This window comes from Phyllostomus discolor, chromosome 7 (assembly GCF_004126475.2).
Source record: "Phyllostomus discolor isolate MPI-MPIP mPhyDis1 chromosome 7, mPhyDis1.pri.v3, whole genome shotgun sequence".
In the NCBI taxonomy this organism is placed as follows: Eukaryota; Metazoa; Chordata; class Mammalia; order Chiroptera; family Phyllostomidae; genus Phyllostomus; species Phyllostomus discolor.
The window spans coordinates 37,865,786-37,883,930 of NC_040909.2; the positions used below are offsets into that span (position 1 = coordinate 37,865,786).

The window sequence follows — 18,145 nt, forward strand, 5'->3', positions numbered from 1 at the left end:
GGCTGCAGCCTCGGTGAATGAATAAATATGCACGTGTCCCCCACCCCCCAGCTCTGCAGGTTTGCCTCCAGCACTGTTACCTTCCCCTGCCCTGGGGCAGATTTGCTGTACCCACCCAGGGAGAGGAGAAAGCAAGCCCTGGAGGCTTGCCACCCACAGACCACATCCAGTAAGGGTCTCCCAGGCCGCGTGCTAGGCACTGCCAGGCATCCCTGCCTTCCAAGTACTCCCCACTCAGGCTCCAAGTGTGCCGGAGATCTAGGCTGCGGGAAGGCAAAGGGTTAAGGGATTTGGGGGAGGGAACAGCAGGGAGTAAGGCCCGGAGGAGGGAAAGCCAGGGGCACACCTGCAGGAGGGCCATCCAGTGTCCTTCCAGGCACCAGACTTGATGCTTTTTGTGAGTCAGCTGTGCTTAATCCCTACAACAATCTGGGGCATAGGGGTTACAATTAGTCTGGCTTTACAAATTGGGAAACCGAGGCACATGACTCACTCTAGTTTACACAGATCAAGAGAGATGAAGCTGGGGCTTGCAAGCAGGCAAGAGGAGGGTGGGTGACAGAGAAGCAGCTTCCTGAAGGCTTAGCCGTTCCGGCCAAGCCTCTGGTACAGCCATCTGTCTGTGCATCTCTGGAGGAGTGGACACATGGGGTGTGTCCAAGAGGAAGTGACCAGGACAGGGACCACTCGGCAGCTTCATCACTTTGTCTCCTTAGGGAACGACTTTCTCAGAGGTATAAGAAGCTGGCCAGGTGGACCTCCAGCCGGCATTTCACCAACTCCCGTCGGTTGCCTGGAAGATGAGACGACCTACTCTGTGGCGAGGGATAAAGGACAAGTTCAAAGTTCAGGATCAATTTCATTTTATTATTTTCAGCTGCTTAAAAAAACCCCTTCCCAGTCCCATTCACTGCCTCTAAGTTCAGGGCTGCGGACACTTGGCCATCTTTCCTCACGCGCCTTTGGGGAGCTCTCCCAGCTATCGATTTTCAGTTTTGAGATGGGAAGAGGTCGTCCCCAGGGAATTTCAGGCCAGCTTGTGGCTTCTGAAGGAAACCGCTGCTTGGGTTTCCTTGAAGTTCCCTCCTCATTGCCAACGGTTTCTGTTCCTTGGCGCTCACAGTCTCTTCCTAGAGCTTCCAGCTGCCGTGCCCTGGTGAGGGGGCAAGGGTGGTGCACTAAATACTTCATGGATCTCAAACTCAGCCCCTTGCAGGGGACAAGGAGGTGACATAAATGAAGGGATTAGCCAGGTGGGGACTGTGGCAACCTGGGGAGCCCATGCCCCCATGTGAGGGTGTGGCTGATGCCACTCAGCTCCAAGTGATGGCAGACAGGTAGATAATGGGCCTGGGGTGACTCTGTGTTGCCTTTTTTGAAAAAAGACTTTATTTATTTGTTTTTAGAGCAAGGGGAAGGAAGGGAGGGAGAAAGAGAGGTAGAGAAACATCAATGTGCCAGAGAAATGGTTGCCTCTCTCAAGCCCCTAACCAGGGACCTGGCCCTCAACCCAGGCATGTGCCCTGACTGGGAACCGAACCTTTTGGTTCGCAGGACAATGCCAAACCCACTGAGCCACACTAGCCAGGGCTATCTTGCCATTTTTTCCCCAGAGAAAGCAGACATTCGGGTTTCTAAAATGTGAACTCTCCCAAGTTTTTTGTTTTGTTTTGTTTTTTAGATTTTATTTATTTATTTTTAGAGAGGGGAAGGGAAGGAGAAAGGGAGAGAAACATCATGTGGTTGCCTCTCGTATGCCGCCTACTGGGGACCTGGCCTGCAACCTAGGCGACCCTTTGGTTCACAGATGGCATTCAATACACTGAGCCACACCAGTCAGGGCCCAAGTTTTTAATTGTGGCAATTAACTCAAGTATTTTAAAGCCCAGTGGAGTCCAGAGAAGCGCATCTGAGTGCTGAGTTCAGTGCAGGCACTCCTCCCCGCCCCCACCCCCAGTTTGAGACCTCTTGTCATAATGGTTCAATGAGGCAGGATTTATTGTCCCATATTACAGATGAGCAAACCAAGGCACAGGGAACAGGCATGCAGGCCCAAGTCATACAACTGGGAAGCAACAGAAAGGGGAATAGACAGTGGGGGTCTCTGGCTCCATGCCAAATTTTCCCCACCCACCTTGAGTTTGCCCATGGATGCCCCCCAACCCCTTGCCCTTCTCTGCCTTTTATCTACTCACCTGGCCTTGGGTTGAAGTTGGAGCCCTCCCTGACTTCTCTCCTCCTCTTCCTCTTTCTCTCTCCTGTCCTCTGAGGCTGGTGTTTTTGTCTGACAACCAGTAAGAGCCCAGGAATGTCCTCATTTAAAAGTGTGACCTCTAGACCTACACGGCCTGGGTTTGAATTCCAGCTCTACTATGTGACCACAGAGTGACCGTGGGCAAGTTACTGAATGCTTCTGCGGCTCAGTTTTCCTTCCCGTGAAGGTTAATAGTACCCCTACCCCAGAGGGTTATTGTGAGGACTGAACAAGTTAACATATTTCAGTGCATCACACCATCCCCAAAATGCAGCTAAGTGCTATCTATATAAGGGTTGTTAGATAAAATAAATGCAACAAATGTGTTCAATACCCAGTGTGTGCCAGGCCCAGGACTCAACAGGGGCACAAAGGACCAGGTCTCATCCCTTGTGGAGTTAATAGCCTAGAGGAGGAAGATGGGGGTTGGCCGAGATGTGTTATGTGCATTGCTCGGACACCATCTGCACTACACTGGCCTGCCTGACCACCCAATGGACCTTTCAAACTGCAGCCCTGGACATGTCACTCCCCTCATCCCTCCCGTGGCCTCACTGCCCTCACTTCCTCCCTCCCAGCCTAGCTGGGCCCACATCACCTTTGCTTAGAGCCACCACCGCTCTTGCCAGTGAGTCTTTGCTTAGTGGCTCCCTCTGCCTGGATCACACTTCCCTCTCCCTTCTTCTCAACCCTGTGGCTTAGTCAGTGCTTCCAGGTTCCATCTTAAGCTCCAGAGTCAGCTCCACACTATGACTTGCCTCTTTGCACAAAGAGTCTGGGGAGTTTCTGCTTGCTGTCTGCTCCTTCAACTCACAGAGGAACCTCACTTCCATGAGAAGGGGAGAAATGTGGGGGCTAAGTTGCTTTCCTCTTTAGCTCTGGTTTCCTTACAGACAAAAGGGGTACAGGTACCTTGAACCCAAAGAAGAGAGCTGAGGTGGCTTGAAGTGGATGCCACCTGGGGCTGCTGGGATGCTGGAGACACTGCTGGTCCCTGGATACTTCCTGGAGAGAGGGGCACCTGGGGCCGGTAGAGAAGGGCAGGGAAGGCACAAGAAGCCAAGAGAGAGTATGTGCCAGGAGTGGCCCATGTACGGGTTGGCTGGAGTTGGGTGGGGGAAGCCTGCCAGAAGGTCAGGATGGAGCTAAGACAGCAGGGGGCCCCAATGAGAAAGCCAGGGAGAGGCTGTGTCATTTCCAGAGTCCTGTTGTTCAGCATCCTGGGTCTATCCCAGGTCTGATGGGGTGTGGGGGTGGGGGTGTCTGTCTGCAAGGCCTGTTTGGTACTTCTTCCTTTATTCTTAGTCCAAAAGGTGGAAGGATCCATGAGCTCTCCACATAGTCTCTCAGGTTCAGAGAGGGAATGACAGAGAGAGGAGGAAAACGGGTTCGGAGAAGGAAAAAACATTGCTGGAAGTCACACCGCACTTCCCCCTCATGCTCAGCCAGAGCCTGGTTATGGAAAATGGTCTCTGAGGACTTGCTCATGCAAATAAGGACAAGAATAATGGCACATTCCCCATTTTCATTTAAAAATAGTCTCAGTAGCTGACACTTGCTTGGCACTTAAGTGCCTGGTGCTGTTCTGATTGCTTTACACTGTTAACCTTGTATCTTCACAGCAGCCAGAGGAGATAAGTTCTCCTATTTTTATTTCCATTTTACAGATCGGGAAGCCAAGGCACAGAAAGCCCCAGTAACACTACCCCAAGGTCACCCAGCTGGGGCAAAGCCAAAAATCCGGGAGTTCTTTATTGGCTTCACATCACACTGTCAGGTCGCCCTCATGCCTGGGGGAGGCAGCAAGGGAGGGCTGTTGTGCCCATTTCTTGAAGGAGCATATCAAGGCTGAGAACCTGGATGATGGCCCAGGAGGACGCAGCAGAGTGGTTTGGACTTCACAACGCAAGGAACCAGACGCCTCCCATGAGCCAGGTAGATAGGTGAGTGGTAGAGTCTTTAGGCTGGCGTTAGGAGCCTGATCGAGGCGGGGTTGGGGCCTCTTTTAGCAGGGAGGGGCTGAGGACTGGCTGTACCACTTGGCACCAGGAGCTGTTGAGTAAGGATTTCCCGGAAAATTCGCTGTAATGGGGAAAGCATCGAGCCGAGTGTTCGACCACCACCTGAGGTGTGCACGCGCGCGCTCGGCGAGCCCGGGCTCTTTGTGTGTCCGAACCCCTGCGCGCGTGCGTGTGTGGAGTGTGCGCGCGCAAGTACATGTGTGTGTGTCCGCGTATGGGGAGGGGCAGGGTGCCCCGGGCCCGCCCCTGCCCCGCCCCGGCCCCGCCCCCGGCCCGGCCAAGCTGGTATTTTTTCCACCCAGCAGGATGGGTGATGCTGAGAGCTGCCGGCTCAGACAACAGACACGCGAGGTCAGGAAGAAGCCGCTTATAAATTACTGCTTCCTTCGCGCCGCTGCCAGCATCGAGCTCCGGGCCCTAGTTGCAACCCCGCTCGCTGGCGGTAGCCGAGCCCAGACGACTGCGAGCTCGGAGACCCAGCCACGCTGCGGAGCGCGGAGCGCGGACCCCGCGGGCCAGAGATCCAGCGGGTGGGCAGACCCCGGCGAGTGGAAGGGAGCGCAGCGCCGCGGACGCCCCAGGTACTCGAGGGAGAGGAGCCGGGCTTGCGGAGCCCCGTCCCCGTCCCTGTCCCCGCGCTCCAGCTGGCCCCGACCTCCTCCCTACCCATTGCCCCTCTTTCTGGCTCCCCTTCCACCACCGAAGGAGGGAGGGAGGGACGGAGGGACGGAGGGTCGCCTGCCCAGACCTGCTGGCGCGGCTGTTATTGTTTCCCGGGCGAAAGGGCTAGGCTTCTTATGCAGGCGGCAGGTGTGTGTGTGTCAGTGTCTCAGTCTTACTGCAGTCTGTTCTTATCTTCGCGTCCCTGTCTGTGTGTGTTGGGGGGTGTGGGTGAGGGGGGTGGGTGGCTGTTTCTTTATATCCCCAGTAGCATGCACTATGTGACCCAATGTATGACTGCCATTCTCTGTGTCCAGGGCTGTGTGTGTGTGTATGTTCTGGTGTGTCTGAGATACCTGAGTGTGGTTGTGTCTTCAGACGTGTGCACTGTGTGCCCCGGTGTGTATCTGTGTGAACTTGTATGTGTGTGACTGTGGCTTCAAGTAGCTGGCTGTGCACATGTGTCCACCTGAGTGTGGCTGTGTCTTTGGGTCCCTGGTTGTGGACACTTGTGTGTCTTCGGCTGTACCTGAAGGAGAGTTTCTGGTGTCTAGAGGGCTGAACAGCAGCGCTGGTTCTTCAGGGCAGACACTGAGTGGGGAGAGGTGATAGGGCGGCATGGCTCCAAGGGTACTGCCTGTGTGCCGCGTGCAGGTGGCAGTGCCAACATCCAGTCGTCTTGAGGGACAGCTGGAGGCCAAGTGGGCCGTGGGCAGGGACAGCTAGACACTCCTCCTGACTTTTCCCCTTCCTTCTGGGTTCCTCTTTGGGGCAGGAGGTTCTACCGCTCCTACCAGGGAAGCCATAGACAGAATCTCAGAATCCACAGCCCTGAAGCTTCAACCTGACTGGAGGAAGGGAGGACCTGTGGGCTGCCTTCCTGGGCACTCAGAGGGAGGTGTGTGCTCGGCAGGGCCACTAGCCTGGCTATTTTGGTCATTACCAGGCCTCTGCCAGATCCCAGCCTTCCCCAGGACCAGCCCTAAAGGCTTGGGAGGCAGCCCAGGCCCCCTGTTTCATGGCTGGTGAAATAAATCAGCTCAGTAACCGCCCAGATGCTTGAACGGAGGGTCCTCAGGCTGAGGTTTGAGGTTTAGTGGCGCGTGGCTCCATTTGGACTTCAGTAAATTGGCCCACACTTTGGCACTGCTGACGTTCAAATGAATGTCATAGAGGAGATCTTTTTAAATTTCTTTTAAATTTTTTCTTGGCTGGATGGGAGGGGAATCTCATCCAGAGTCTCCTAGCCAGAAGGAGTTTATTTTTATGAGAGAGTGAGAGCGAGAGAGAGAGAGCGTGGGTGAGCACTTAGCAACCGCCTGCCTCCCTCTCAACCAGGGAGTCATCCAGGGAGTGTGGGGTGGGCATGAGGAGGTGTGGGGGTGGAATGGGGAAGGCAATTCATCAGGATGGCGTTGGGAGGGGGATTAGAGGGGGCCTGAGGGCACTGGCTGATGAGTACCCACCATAAGGTGGGATTGGCAAAATGGCTAGAGGTCCTAGGCCTGGCTCAGCCCCCAATTGATCTTGGACAACCTTTTGGGGGGCCTCAGTTAACTCATCTGTGATATGGGTGGAGTAGACTTGTTATGTGATAACTAGAATCTATCCCCAGGGAGCTGAGTTCAAGTACTGTGTCTCTGTCTGAGTTGGCCTGCAACCTTGGGTGATTCCCTGGGCTACAGGCAGCATGGACACCAGTGCCAGCCTCACTGTGTCCTTGAGGGGATTGAGAGAGATGAGACCGAATAAGCCTGTGGTAAGCTGTAAAGCTGGGCTAGGCTTCAGAGCTGCTGATTAGAGAGTGTCACGAGGTCCCAGGTCATTGTGGTATGTGGTAAGGGGTAAGGCGCACCCTCAAGCTTCTGTCCTTCAGGGGTACCTTGACCCTTCTCTTTTAGTTCATTCTGCTGTGATTGGGTCACATCTGCTTTTCAGAGTTGGGAGGCCCTAGTGAGTAGTGCCCATTTTACAGATGGGCAAACTGAGAGCCATTCAGAAGACAGCAGCTTGACTGGACAGTGGTAGGATTGGGCTCAAAGGCCTTCCCTTGTCCAGGTAAAGAGTTTCATCTCTGGAGTTTTAGTAACTAATGTCTTAGGGAGCTGAAATTGAATCAGGACTGGGGAAAATGAGGGACAAAGGTGCCCTTGTCCTCAGGGTTGGAGGGTGAAGGCGTGGGACTCATTGGCACCTTGATTCTGTCCCTGCTTGTCCATCTTCCCTTCTCTGTACCTTCTCTGGGAGCCCTGCCACTTGTCCTGAGCAAGTGCCAGCCTTCCAGGAGGTAATTCGGTCCCCATGGTGGCATTGCTCACTCGTCTGTCCACCTGTCAACCTGTCAATGGACATGGGAGCTGTACCTACCTGAAAGTCTTCCCAAAGTTCCCCAGATAAGTAAGACACTTGAGTCATTGAACATATTCCTATAAATTGGAAAGAGCTGAAAAATAAATCGCGAGGAGCACTGGAAGGAAGCCTGGTGCAGCTGGAGGCGGTCTGGGTGAGAATTAGGGCTGGCTCTGAAGCCCCAGAATCATCCCGGTTGGTGTGGACTGATCCCTAATTTCTGCATAAGGTCAGAAGCAAGAATCCGATTCTTTTGGAGCCGCATTTCACTTCCTCCGTGCTGGCCAGCTTATCTTGACCCAAGTGTTGGTGTGAATTCACAGGGTTTGCGGAGGAGCCATGGAGATGGAAATCTCAGTGGCCTTCCAGTGTGAATGAGAGCTCTTTTTTTGATGTGCCTCATTTAGTTGGTTAATAAACCCCGCTCAGGTCATTTCTGGTCAGACACTGGATTCGGGGTAGAACATTGGTTTTCGGAGAGCTGATAGCCCAGAGGAGAAAGGACAGTATGGCAGCCACTATGACCATGCTGTCCACAGGGTGCTGTGAAGACTCCCTGTGCGTTGATGGCAAGGTTGTAGGCAGGAGGAACTTTAGCTTCTTAGAAGAGGCGATTTTGGAGTTGGCATCTGAATGGGCTGGTGGTATAGGTGGTGGGCACAGCAGGTGCAAAAGCACAGGCACGCCTCCCAGGGTCCCAGCTGGAGAGAGGAACTGGTGGAGGCCCTGAGTGCCAGGTAAATGGGCTTAGCCTTTATTCTGAGGGCAGCTAGGGTAGAAATAGCACCAGACTAGGTTCAGGGACAGCAGTGAAGAAGCCAGTTAACCTCCCAAGCCTGGGAGACCCCTGATGGTGACTGAGGAACTAAGTTGGGGTGCAGAAAACCGAGGGTGGCCCAGCCACTGTTGGTCAGGGCACAAAGCATTTTCTGTGCCAATGAAGCTTGCCTTGAGCTCTTTTTGTAAACATGGGGTGAAGGCCTGGACATGCTGTTTAATAGGTTCACAGGCCATTAACTTACTGGCTTTGACCTCCCTGGGAAGGCGAGGCCCCCGCCTCTTTATGATGAGGTACATCTGCCTCACAGGGCTACACAGGGCTTCGGGGCTTCCCCTCTCACCTCATCTTGTCAGGGGCTGGGGGCAGGGGGCAGGGGTGGCTTGGAGAGGGCAGAGAGAATGAAAATTGTTGTGTTTCTAAGGCTGGGCAGTCAACCAGCCCTCTCTTGTAAAACCCAACATACAAATCACTCAAAACAATTAAAGGGGAGGGGGGCCTGTAGGGGCAGGGGGCAGCAGCAGTTAATTCTAGTTTGGTATCAGAATTGCCTGAATTACTTTTTACAAATCCAGATTTCCAGGCCTGGCCTGGACACTGAATCAGAATCCCTGGGAGTGGAGCCAAGGAGTCTGCATTTTAAAATATTTTCTTGTGATTAAAAAAAAATAAGTTGAGATATAATTTACATGCAGTGAAATGCAAAGATTCTGCTACAGTTTGATGAGTTTTGGTGAATCACACAGGTGGTTATACCTGTGTAGCCACCGCCCAGATCAAGCCTTGAACTGCTTTATCGTAGAGGATTTCTCATTCCTCCGGAAAGTTGTCTGTGCCCTTCCCCTCTCGAAGGGAGCCCGTTTCTGATTTCTGTCTCCGTAAATGGGTTTGGCCGAGCCTAGAACGCACTGGAATGGCATACATGCTTTTGTGTCTGGTTCCTTTCTGCCCAGTGTTCTTGAGATCCATCCCTACTGTTCAATGGGTATCAATGGTTTGCTCCTTTTATTTCTGGGTAGTGTGTTCTCGTGCGGATGAACCAGTTTGTTTATCTGTTCTCCTGTGTATGGACATTCGGGTTGTTTCCAGTTTGGGGTGACTTGGAATAAACCTTCAATGAGCGTTGGTATACAGGTTTTTTTATGGGTATATATTCATTTTTATAGGAGTGGCAAACTGTCAAAAACATCTTTTTTTAATTACAAAAAACAATACACCTCAAGCAATACAAAACTGTGTAAGCTCAAAATAATTCTTTTGTATATGTATATGTACTCATTGAATTCAGAGGGAGAGGAGCCGGGGTGGCGGGGGCAGACATCAACTGGTTGCCTCCTATAAGTGCCTTCACCAGGGATTGAACCAAAAACTTTCTGGTGTACAGGATGATACTCCAACCAGCTGGGCCACCTGGCCAGGGCTAAAAGTGGTTCTTAAAGATCATTAAAAAAAGTTCGATTTAATCTTTAGTCTGTCCATCTGACTGTCAACCTACTATCTATCTCTTTTTTAAAATTATATTTCATTTATTTTTAGGAAGAGGGGAAGGGAGGGAGAAGGAGAGGGAGAGAAACATCAATGTGTGGTTGCCTCTCATGTGTCCCCCCACTGGGGACGTGGCCCACACCCAGGCATGTGCCCTGACCAGGAATCAAACCAGCAACCCTTTGATTGGCAGGCCAGTGCTCAATCCACTGAGCCATACTGGCCAGGGCTATCATCTATCTCTTTTTAACAGTTAATTTTAATAGTTAAGGCCTTTAAGATGATACATTTTCCTCTGCCTACAGCTTTAAGTGTATCTCTCAGATGTCTGTGTGGACATATGCTCTTTTTTATTACTTTCTAGATCAGTTTTCATTTCCTCTCCCACCTAAGGGTCATTTAGGATCTCTAGACGTGGTTTTGTTTTGTTGTTAACAGAAATGGCATTGTACTGTTCTTGGTTCTGCCATTCACTCTATTCAAACAACAGAGCATTGTAGAAATGCTCCTTTTTGGAACATGCAGATTTGCCCAGCCGTTCTGAACAGCTAGCGTGCATTCAGAAGGCACCACCTGGGCTGGCTGGTCTCAGTCACCCTGCTCAGTGAATGAAATGCTCCCACTCCGTGATTTGAACTTCCCTGACAGTAAGCAGAGAAGCAACCCGATGCCATTCAGCATTCTGAGATGCGAAGGAGCCAATACTTACTGAGAACCCACTCTGCCTTATTTCCCTGAGTGTGTTTTAAGGCTTGGGGTCCTTACCTCCATCTAATAGATGAGTTCTTCCAGTCTCAGAAAAATGACTTGCCTCCGCTCACCCAGCTGGGAAATGGGGAGGAGCCTTGGAACCAGAGCCCATCTCGTTCTAATGTTAATTGAGCACCTACTGGGTGCCGAGCATTGTTCTGTGACCCGGGGCACAGGGTTAAAGAAATCAAACAGCCCCTGTGCTCAAGGAGCCTTGTGGGAGCGGATGAGATCTCTATCAGGAAGAGTTAATAAGCAACCCGGGCAGTTTCTGTCGAGGCACACCGGGGATGGTCTGAGGGCGAGTGGGTCATTGGCTGGGAGTGTGGGGGCTTCGGGATTACTGGGGTAACCCTCCCTGCCCACCCACTGAATGGATGAGGAGACTGAGGTCTGAGGCATAGATCAGCTCTTGAAGATAGGCCATCAAAAAGGGCCCTTGTCCACAAATCTGTTCTTCCCCAGCCCCACCTGACTTTCAGTGGTTATGCAAAACAAGTGAATTTAAGGACTGATTTTTACCTGTCTCAAACTTTCTGTCTCAGACTTTCAGTGGCCATTGTCGAGAGTCCCCAATCATGATATTATTATCACAAGGAAATGGGAAAAGGAGTGAAAGGGCAAAGCCGTACAGATCTGAGAGTTTCCTAAGGGTTTCATTGCTCCAGAGACACCTGCAGACTCTGGAATGGAGAGGAAAGCAAGACCACGTGTGTGGGGGTGGAGCCTGGAGCCTAGCGCCTGCTAGGCAGCCCTGGCCACTGTGGAGTGGAACTGAGGCAGCTGTGAGGGTGCTAATAGGTGTCCGAGCACGTCTGGGCTGCAGGGCAGGAGAGCTGAGTTCCGGTCTGCTCACCTTGGGTTCTCCTTGGCACTTCTGAACTTTAGCCTTCCCATGAAGTGGAGGCTCAGACCACATTGCCTCAGGGTCGCTTCAACAAAGTTCTGAGAGTCCCACCTGTCCCCGGGCTTTTCTTAGCACAAAGTAAAAGTGATGCGTGAATTACTGTCATGTTTCCAGCAGAGAAACATGACCTCCAGCAGAGGCCTTAGTCCCGGGGGCCAGCTTGCCCACTGCCTGGTTGGGCATGGAGGGGTGAAGTGGGCTGGTGGGTTTCAGCAGAGTCCTGCTTAGTGGGTGGTTTAGAAGGCTCTGCTGTCTTGCGGCACAGCCAGTCGGCACCTGGAGGTGATGGTGGCTTAGCCCTCGTGGAGGACTCAGGCCAGGATTCCAAGGACTTTCATTCTGTTACCAGATGGCACCTGGTATCTCCTGCCTGGGTAGATGTAACCACAGGTCAAGAAAATAGCTTCCTTACCAGCCTCCATGCCTTCTGGGCGTCTCTCTGTAATGCCACTGACTTCAGGAACCACTTAACAATGCCTGGCACATAGTGAGCACTCAGAAAGGTTACAAAAGTCAAAGTACAATAGATATAAGCTCACCCTTCCTGGAGCCCCTGTGGGGCAGAGCTCAGGTCCCTGCTGTCTGCCTTTAATTCACCCACTTGACTGGGCAGAGTTGGCAGGCTGGGGTGGGGGTGGGGGCGGGGGGGGGGGATGCTTCAACAGAGGGCCTGGTGTGCAGTAGGTGCTCAGTGAGCGCACGCGCGCGCACACACACACACACCTCTGCTTCCCTTGACCCTGAAATGAGAGCCTATATTTTAAACATTTGAATGAGTACAGGCTTGGAAATTAAATTCACTCATCACTATCCACCCATCCAACAAATATTTGTTCGTTCTAGGCCCTGGCAATGTGGCAAGTGACCAAGATAGACCAATTCATGCCCTCATGATGCTGAGCACAAAGTGACGAGTTATCACTGGGCACAGGGACACCAGGGTTTGGGCCCCCTGTGGCTGCTGGCTTGCCGCACCATCTGGGTGAGGGCTTTCCCTTCTCCGGTCCTCACTTGTAAGGAAACTTGTGTTTGGGGGGAAATGCCTGCTGAGTAGAAGGGGGAAACATCCTTCGTTGTCTACTGGGGACTGCATGCCCTCACCCGGAGGGGTGCTGCTCTGGCTGGTCCCCTTTAAGGCTGCCATTGTCATCCCGTTGGCTTGTGAGATGTCTCAGTCCTTCCCCTGGAAGGAGCCTGCTGACTGGGGGCCTGCGGTTCTGAGATGCTCTGAGCAGAGCAGTGGCACCGGGTATTTAGTAAAAAACATTCCTGGGGGAACAAAGCAGGTTTTTCTTCAATCACCAGTAGAAGAATAGAGGTTAGAACACACCTTTCAAAATTGAAAGAGAAAGAACCCACTCTTGCTCCACCAAACCTGCCAGCCTCTCTCCACTTTACTGGGCAGAAGTCATCTCCGCCTTCCACTTCTCACCAGTGGAAAGTGTGGGTTGTTTTGAAAAGATTCACATCCCAGGCCTGAAAAAACAGTGCCAGCCACCTCAAAACACTCTCCCGGGGCCGCTCAGGACCACAGGTGTGTTTTCTGTGTCCACATAGTTTTATACATTTGAGCCAGTATTTTTCAACGCGGGATTTTTTCTTTTGCACCTGCATCTGGTCACCTGGTTTCTCCCACGGACTGCAGTGCTGTCCCACCCAGCAGCGACACCCCCGCCCCTCCCGCCCTCAGCGTGCCAGTTTCGGCCCTGGAGCTATGGCAGCGTGGTGCAGGTGGATCCCCAGTGGAAGTGTAGGGGAGGTGGCTCAGGAACTTCAGCTCAGTAGCCTTTATTCTGTTACCCTTGCTGAGTCCTATGATCTGTCTCTACCTACTTGCTCGCCACGTCTCACTGTCGGACATGCCCTACCTGTGCCCCTTCCCCTCTCTTGAGCCATCAGGGGGCTCAGGGGAGGCTAGGAGACATTGGAGAAATTTTCTTCCCTCTCAATGTTTCGTTACCTCCGACCCCTGCCAGCCATTACCTACCCCACCCCAACCTTGGCTCTGCCTTGTGGTGCTGAAACCACAGTAACATGTACCTGGGCCCCTGGGACTAGGAAGCTGTAGACCTCCCCTGGATTCTTGTTCAAATGCCCCTTTCCATGCAGGAGGACTGGGGTGGGGCCCGAGGTTCCACACCTCTAACCAGCCCCCAGGCAGTGCCAGTGCTGCTGGCCTGAGGCCCACTCCCAGTAAAGGAGGGGTCACAGCCGTAGTTCCCTTCCCTCCCACCCCCGACCCCCAGGCTGCCTTTGGAAACCAGGCCCCAGGGGGCCTTGTAAGCATCATTTCCCTAACCATCACAAAAGATACCATTGTTCCCATTTTGCACAAGAAAAGCTGAGGCCCCTGAGTGAGCAGGTAATTAGCCCAAGGTCACACAGCTGGGAGGCAGCTGAGCCAGGCCAGACCCTCTGGGCCAGTGCCACCTTGGAAAGGATGCTGGTGGGGAAGCCCTTTTCTGCTGAACAGTGTCCCTGGTCCAGAAGCCACAGGAGGCCTTTAAAGGCAGCCAAGTCGGATGTAAATCAGGGAGAGTCCAGGGCCCGCCAGGCCCTGCCGACAGCAGGGCAGCCGAGGCAGCATGTCAGGCCCCGGCCCGCAGCGGGATTTGGCACTGGCGTGCTGCCTGGGGCTGAGAGCCTCGGGGGTGGGGGGGGGGGGTCGTGGGGGGGGGATGTTCACAGCTCCTGTAAGAGCCCAAGGAGGCTCTGTGCCTCTTACAGCTTCCCCGATATTTAAATGATCCTCAGGGTGGAGGGCTGGCTGGGAGGGTGGGCAATGGAATGGGCGTGAGCTGGGACCCCATGCTTCGATTGTTTCAAGACTGCTCATCCTCAAACCACACGGGCCCTTTCATTAACTGGGGGTCTGCTTTGAAGATGGGTGGCGCTGGTCTGCTTGGCTGGGGCTTTATTTTGCACTGGCACCTGCTCCGTGCAAACTGGGAAGAGTAGAACATGCTTAGAGTCTAGCTCATGGAAATGTAGTCACTGGAGCAGCAGCTGGAGCCACCTGGGAGGGAGCCCGTCAGAATGCTGACTCAGGAGTGGGGTGGGCCGGCTCCTCGCTGTTCCCGCAGGCCCTCCAGGCTTAACCGTGAGGAGGGTGGATTCCACCGGCAAGGGGACGGCACTGCAGTCCTGACCTTTCCAGTCGGCTCTCTTGGTAGCTAGAGCACCACCGCTGCAGGGGGCCTCTGATGTCACTTCATCTGTGCCCCACTTGACTGATGGCCTGAGTGTCAGAGAAGGGGCATGCATTAAATCGCACAGCACATACAAAGTAGGGCATAGGTCCATATTCTTGGGGTTACAAGCAGCAGAAAATCAGTTCAAACTAACTCACCCCCCCAAAAAAAACACACCAAAAAAACATTTTCTGACTCCTTTAACAGATACGCCCCAGGGTCAAACGTCAGGCATGGCTGCATCCAGTTGCTGAGACTGTCACTGGGACTCCTTTCTCTGCATTTCTGGTTTTCATGTCCCTCCTCTTTTGGCTCCTTTCTCCTTGGGGCGCCCCCAGTTGCACAGGGTATTCTTTCTCCCAGCATAGCCATCTCAGCTTAGAAAGAGCCTTGTTTTTTCCCAGTATTTCTTAGCATAGCTCCCGTCATCACTGTCATCGCCAGGCTTGGTCATGTGCTGCCCTCAAGCCAACTGTGACAGCCCCTCTAACTCACTAGGCCTGGCTCACATGCCCGTTCCTGGACGTAGGAAGGGGGTCAGCCCGCCCAGAGCCACAGAGACCGAGAGTGGGTGCGTGTGGGTCTCCTGAGGGAGATCGATGCAGGCTGTCCCGACAAGAAGGGGCCTGGGTGCCAGCCCTCTAGACTCACAGGACCCAGTGTCATTCTGACCTCGTGCAAATGCGAAGTCTCACGCCAGATAGAATTGTACTCTTTTTCCTCTGGTTCCCTCAGTGTTTGCTTGTGACTGTGCACTAAACATGCTACCTTCATCTTTCCTGTTGTCCCTCGTCTCCTGATATTGCCCAGGATAGCAGGGTGCACATCACCACCTCCACTGCCCAAACGGTTGGAGACATTATTCCTCCACCTGAGCCTTCACAGAGTGTGTGTCCACCTGGAAAACAAAGGCTCTGTGACATCTCTGTCAGACATACCCCCTTTACCAGGGGGTTCCACGAGAGTGGGGACCTCGGCTGTCCATTGCTGTGTCTCAGTGCCTTGATCAATATCTGGCACAGAGTAGGTGCTCAGTAAAGCACCGACTGAATATTCCTGCGCTGTGGTGTCTTGGACGCAGTGGATGCTGCTGGGAGCCTATGGACCGTGGGGCCTGAGCACAGCTGCTCGGTCGTCTCATCTGGGGGACAGGGAGCTCTCAAGTGCCGGGCCGTTTCTGAGTCTGTGGAGGAGCCTGCGAGGGCAGGTTGCAGACACAGTGACGAGTGGGAAGCATTCAGCCTGGAGGACCCTGTCTGCCCTTCCACATCTTTGCTAGTCCATTTAAATATGAGGTCTTAAGTGTGAAGGAACCATTTCCCAGATCTGTGCATTTTTATATTCTGATAAACTGGAGGAACCTTCTAGTACAGCTATGCTGGTGGAATGAGGGGTGGAAATGATCTGTCCCCACTTGCATTATTCTCCAAACTAAGTTCCAAAGAATAGGAGGTGTTCTATTTTTTTTTTTTTTTTGAAAAAGGGGGGATCTCTGGAGTCAACCGCATTTGGGGACTGCTTGGCTCAGCAAAGTTCAACAAATTTCCTTGGCACATGAATCTCAGAGCCTCTAAATAGTTGATAAGTATTCTCCAAGTATCTGGGGTCCCCAGGGCCCCCCCCCCCCCCAGCCCACCTATCTAGCCTTGGCTTGTCCCCGTGCTCACAAGGAACCGTCATTCCCAGACCTGGGTGCGTGACTGGGCTGGCTGGTGGGGTGCTCACAGAGGTGTGGACCTTAGAGTTGGGGCAGGGGGGCCGGCTTAGCCAGCAGGGCAGGCCATCTCCTCCTGACCTTGGACTTGGGCATCTGCTCCTCCCAGCACAGGCTGCCTGTGGACAGTTTCGGGGACACTGCATCGCGGAGACAGGTGTGAGAGCAAGTGTGTCCGCATGCATCCGTGTCTGTGTGAGCATGCGAGTGTGTGCACGAGCACCTCAGCACCTCAGTTTCCTGTCTCCGCTGGACGTTGATGGGGGCTCCTCCTGGTGTGTGTGAGGCAGGTGGTCTCATCTGGAAGAGGACTGAGTCCTATTCATGGTTACGACCTGACCAGATCTTTCCATCTTCGCTTCCTCTCGTTGTGATAGGTCCAGAACGACAGCCCTGTCTGAGGAGCCTCCAAACGTAAGTGGCACTGAGCTCTCCCTACGACCATAGGCTGCACCCATGCGACAGTGACCTGAGGTGGGGGGCGCAGGAGCTTGGTGTTTCCTCCAGGCCCAAAGAGGGGGAGACAGACCCAGGCCCCAGGCTCTCATCCACAGAGCATAACCTCTGGGCGGTGGGTCCGTAGCCCGGGCTGGCCACCTGTGCCCGCTGGTGCCAGGGAGGCAGCCCTGCAAATGGGCCAAGCACTGGTTTCAGAGCCCTGGCCCTGCTCCCATCCTGGCTTTGCCGGCAGTGGTGATGGGGGCCTCTCTGGGCTGGCCCTGAGGACTGGGGCCAGGCTTCTGTGAAAGGGTGAGCTCCTTGGCTCCCGGCACAGACAGGACGCTCCAGGAATCGGGGCTACTGTCCCTTCATTAAACTCTGCATTTTAAAAAAAATTGAAAACCTTCAGAAAAGAATATTACAGTGAACTCTTGTATACTCTTCACTCAGGTTTTCCCTTGGTCAACATGTGCTACTTTCGCTTTATCTCTTTCTCTCTAGAATATAAAAATAGTCACTTTAATACTTTCTCTCTCTGGCTCTCTCTTTTTTTTTTTTTTGCTGAATCATTGGGGGTTTTGCAGTCAAGATGTCCCTTTACCCCTAACCCTTCAGCCTGTGTTTTGCAAGAGCAAGGCCATTAATTCTTTTATGTAAGCACCCGTAATTATCAACCCCAGGACTTTTGACATTGACACAGCTGTTATCTAATCTGCAGACCAAATGACGTTTCACTTTTGTTGATTGTGTCCTGATACTTACAGAAGCTCCTTTCCCTCCTTAGCTTGGGACCGTGACCGTGCTTTTCAGGGGAGCGTTCATGGGACGGAGCCCGGCTCAGTCACTTTTCTGCAGATGTCTACTCTGCTGCGATTTAAAATGTTCTCGCTCATGCGCTTTCAGAGTGTTTTATTGTGACGTTCAGTACGAAATACTTTCTGTGACAGTATGCCGCCCGTGCTCACACACGTACACACGCATGAAAATGAAACCACAGGTTCAGAAATAATAACTCACGGCCTCACTGTTGGTGGGTTCTGCTCTCTTCTGGGTTCTTGTGTAAAAATGATAGCCTGACCCTCTTAAGTTGATTTCATAACTCACTAGTACATTCTGCTCTGGAATTGGAAAATCCTGGCTTCCTGGGCAGTGATTTCTCCTGGGGTTGGGGGGGGGGGGCGGGGAGGAGGGAATGCCCCTGACCAAGCTCCCACCGGTGCAGGGCTGGGTTCTGGTTGATTTGGGGGCACCTAGAAGCCAGAACTAGGAGAAAAGGCCCAAAGACCCTTGGCCTGCTGCTGCCAGTGGTGGACCTGATTCCATCCCTGTCATGAATATCCCGCCCCACCCCCAGCCCCCCGAGCTCTGTCCAGTTCTTCATGCTGTGACGTCAGATGTGGACAAGCAGGTAGGCGTATCCCTGGTGGCTCAGAACACTTTCCTGACCAGCTGCCAGTAGGCACGGAGGTGTGTGTCCCATGCCATGTCACCTCCAGGGTCATCACCGCAAACATTGTAAATGTCAGTAAGAATACTTGCTAACGTTTAACTCTTGAGCGGCACTCTGAATGTGGTGCTGAGGGGTTTATGGTATC

The 18,145-nt window shown here is 53.0% G+C and overlaps 1 protein-coding gene across 3 annotated transcripts in view; it reads left to right on the forward strand.

Annotated features, from left to right (window-relative positions):
- Window positions 1-4,580: 4,580 nt before the first annotated feature.
- Window positions 4,581-18,145, forward strand: part of SLC6A6 (solute carrier family 6 member 6) — an 80,021-nt gene continuing 66,456 nt past the window's right edge. For 2 of the 3 annotated variants that reach the window (XM_028518090.2, XM_036030749.1), the window contains exons 1-2: window positions 4,581-4,856; window positions 16,487-16,523. The gene's annotated coding sequence lies outside the window, so the exon portion shown is untranslated. The remainder of the gene's footprint in view (window positions 4,857-16,486; window positions 16,524-18,145) is intronic. The other variant, XM_028518091.2, reaches the window with a different exon arrangement.